Source organism: Lupinus angustifolius, chromosome LG11 (assembly GCF_001865875.1).
Source record: "Lupinus angustifolius cultivar Tanjil chromosome LG11, LupAngTanjil_v1.0, whole genome shotgun sequence".
NCBI lineage: Eukaryota > Viridiplantae > Streptophyta > Magnoliopsida > Fabales > Fabaceae > Lupinus > Lupinus angustifolius.
Genome location: NC_032019.1, coordinates 20,197,804 through 20,202,225, shown reverse-complemented (window position 1 = coordinate 20,202,225; position 4,422 = coordinate 20,197,804).

The following is a 4,422-nucleotide window of genomic DNA, read 5'->3' as shown; positions in this document are numbered from 1 at the left end:
GGTTCATCATCTTGACATTCAACACTTTCCTTCTTGATCAAGTAAGCCTTATTGTGATGTTAACCATGATTTTCATTATGACTTGAGGATGCTTAGCATTCACTACTGAAATGTTCAATCTTGTCACAATTGAAGCATATTAGTTTCTTCCTATCAACCCTCTTTTTATTGCCTTGCCATTTCTGGTAGCCTCCTCTTATAGTTGGGAATTCAGTTGGATCTGAATTAGATCTTTCTTGGTCTGAAAATTGAGTAGACTTGTATCCTCCCCTTCTCTGATCTTTTCCTTTGCACACCCTTATTGACATAGCCTCTTCTTCTTGGGGCATGAGCTTGCAATGCCCGATCAACATCTTTCTCTGTGGATATCTCCAAGATTCTTTGTTCATGAGCTTCAAGAGAGCCTTGAAGATCCATAACTTTCAGTTCCTCAATCTTCTTAGATTCTTCAATTGGCACCACTATATGATCAAACTTGGGATTGAGAGTTCTTAGAATCTTTTTCACAATTGTCTAATCTATCATCTTTTCACCACTTGATTTCATTGTTTTTGTATGGATAATGACCCGATTGAAGAATTATGGAATCCTTTCACTTGATTCCATCTACATTAACTCATATTGCCTTCTCATGGTTTATAGTCTCACCTTCTTCAATTGTTCATCTCCTTCATTGCTTTTCTCAAGTATTTCCCAAGCTAACTTTGTTGATTTTTCCTATGAAATCTTCTCAAAATGTGCTTCATCAAAACATTGATGCAACAAAAATATTACTTTACAATCTTTCTTTTTTGCTCTCTTTGTATAACACTCTTTGTGCTTCTATGGTCAGATCTACCAAAACTGGAAGTCCATCTTCCACAATTTCACTCACTTCTTGGAAACCCATAATAGCTGACATTTGAATTCTCCATCGATTCCAATTCTTTTCATCAAGTATAGGAAGATTTGCAGGAAATTCGGTTTGCCCCATTGTTCTTCGAAAAGTTTGAAGATTTTGTTGTGTTTTTGAACCTTGCTCTTGAAGTGAAAATGAATTGATTTCTATTTTTGGAATGTTATGATAGTTAAGTTAGGTACACCTTCCTATTTATAGTAAGTATTACAAACTACCCAAAACAAAATTTTGAATTATATTCTAACATAAGTGATACTTATAATGTTATGTATGGCAATATTTGTCATGTTATGCTATATATTAGGATGAAGTTTCAAGTTATATCATGCACCGATTAGAAACATTATTTAGACATTGAGCTCATGGTGTGTATATATATATATGAGAGATTCATTTACACCCAAATTAAGTTACAGTAATTACACTCAACCATTTTCTTAAATCCAATGGTCAAAATGAGTTAAACTTAAAAGTTACTTAAGATTTATCTTTTTCTCTCTCATCATTTATTTCACTCACCTATTTTGTCCGTTGGATTTAAGAAAATGAATGGCTGAGATTAAGTGTGTAATGCCCCGAAAATTACTCCAACAACATTGCCCAAAAATGGATAATTTTTTTTGAATAATATAATAGGAAATTATTTTCCTTACATTCGATTCATTTTTGGGACATCACGTTAAGTAACTTAAATTCTGGAAAAGATAAGAATCATTACCTAATGGTAACCAAAAGTCACTTAATATATCGTGGAATTATTCATTATTGAAAACAACGGAAAATGTTTGTACAAAAACAAAGCAGAATTAAATCTTGTCTAAACTGAAAATATACAAAGTAGACTGATTTATTCCATACATTAAAAGTACCCTAGATATCCTCTTCAAAAGCAAAATAGAAATATAAATGGCTGCTAGTGACTAACTCTAGTGTTTGCAGGTGTGCTAGGACACTCATTGGGGTCCTCCTCCGTCCCAGAATCGGAGGAGAGGTCTACCACCTCAATGGAGTCTTATATACAGACTAACTCCACATGGTCCTCCTCTTCGTCTTCCAGCTCCTCCTCTTCAGCCTCCATCTCCTATTTCGGGTCATTAGACGAACCCTGTAACCTACTTCTCGCTCCTGCATCACCTGAAGATCGAGCATCGTCTATCGAGCAGCTCTCCTCCATGGTGGGGAATTAAGCATGTTGCCAAAATTCGTCTACGAGTAAATGGCTCTGCAGCAGTGGGTCCATGAGGAATCACAGACTGAATGGATGGTGCAGCAAGTGATAGCCTCCAAGTCCGCATGATGTGAGGGGTAGCGCATCGTAGAGCCATCACAAACCATCTCCAACTCTAAGGCACAAGGGTCTGTGTAGGTGTATCGGTGCCCGTCACTACTACATGTCCCCTCCTCGGACATCGAGAATCGGTAGCTCCGAATCCTCGCGGTATGGTCCATCTAAACGAGAAAGCGAACCAAAGACAAATTGAAAGAAAAGGGAGTAAGACATCTAATGAATATTTTTCATTGATGGCGTGGAATTACACAAAATATCACATCCAGATAGACACACATAATATACACAATATATTTTGCATACATAAATGCAAATGATGAATGATATTATATCTCAAACTATGAGAATCAATATCCATGAACTCAATGTATAAATGTTATGTTTATTTCATCACTCCTTATACCAATATCCTCCCAATAAACTATTCAGAAATAACCGAGACTATAGGTCCCATAACAAGCCGATTTGAACGCACCAAAAAACATATTGCTCGCAAGGATATATGATCGATCTGTTCTGAAGAACTGTCCATTTCAAGACGGTGTCGTATCAAACAATTTTATGGCATCCCTCTCATCGATCCTGATTGCAAACAAGAGTTGTTAGAGATCATCTAGTTTGCGCTGTGAGAACTGTTCAATCCTACAAAATACCTCATCCAGGAGTACAAGGGACATTTCTCACCTAGACTCGCCCTCAAGACTTTGTTGACAATCACCGCCATTGCCGTCCCTCTCAACATCGCGGGAGTCGTTCGTCTCCCATAAATTTCCTCTCCACTACTTCGTTGTTCATAATGAGTATGCACACTAAACGAGGTTAGTCGATTAAATAGTTTAATCATTCTTTTATATCGATCGTCCCATCCTAAGACATCTCCCAAATCATTCTTTTAAATGTTTACGAGATTTTATTATGATGTTTATAGGAATAACATCCCTACCACTACGAACCATCGCTGAATTATCCTGGACAACCACCTGGCCAAGCCTCTTACGGTCAGATGATCTCGTTGTGTGGTATAATGTAATCCTTTCTAGACATCGCCTTGCTCATGACGTCATCGTCGGAATCCTTGCCCGCATAAGGCGTAAGAACATAGGTATAAGTTTGTTTATTTGGGCATCGGGCTCCTCATTCGAGCCACGATCTCTCCCAATTATTAAATATACTTCTCACTCAAGTTAGGGTTATTGTCTAAGCAATCAACCAATCAAAAGCAATCAAAAACATTGTATGTCTCTCGCCCAAGCGAGAGACTGTCGCTCAAGCGATGATTGCATCAAAACAGACTCAATTCCCTGTCTGGCTCTTGCTATCGGTCAAGCGAAAAATCAACCAAAACTAGTCAAAATCACCCTCTAGGTCTCGCTCGGGCGAGATACTCTTGCCCGAGCGACCTGAATTTTCTAGAATAGACGGCATGCCTGCCTGGCCCTCGCCCATGCGAGAACCACTCGCTCAAGCGAGGCTGTCTTGCCCAGGCGAGGGGTGTCCAGTTGCCAAGACTACTTCATCGCCCTTTTGGGCAACCGGATAAAAAATCTCCACTGTTTTCGATCCCTATGCGTTTTAGTTTCTCGAATGGGTTTCCTTCATGTTTAACTACCACGATACTTGATATTTTAAACTATCCTAGGATATACAGCTTAAGAAATCTTCCGTACTTAATCCAGACATGCAAACATTTGGTTAAGTACGAGATTAAAAAAAACAAATATAACTCCCAACTTTTGAGGTAGTTAGGAGATCCGGGTGTCACATTCGGAAACCACTATATCACGATGTATTCTCCCTCACCTTGGGTTGTAGCGCGGTTGATCTCCTTTACATGAATGTGTAGGTTGTCCGACTTTGAACGCTTCGAAACTAAATACAGAAAACTCAATTAGTAATTTGCGAGTTAAATCGTTTACCTGCTAACTCTAAGGTAAAGATATTATTTTAATTCATTATAAAAACATCCAAGAATTTCATCCATCCAGTCCAAGATTCATATTCTTGAACTATCATTTATCCTTGAAAGCCTCGTTCACGATTCCTATCGTGTTCATGATCATTTCAACACCTTTTTAGAGGGAGTGATCTCATGATCAAAACGACATTTTAAATCAAACATCCTTGATTTCATCATCATATCTTTTCATCAAAATCAACACATGCATATATTTTAAACACTAAAATAGCCCCAATGAACAACAATATTGCATGCTTTCAAAACAACAATTTCTAACTT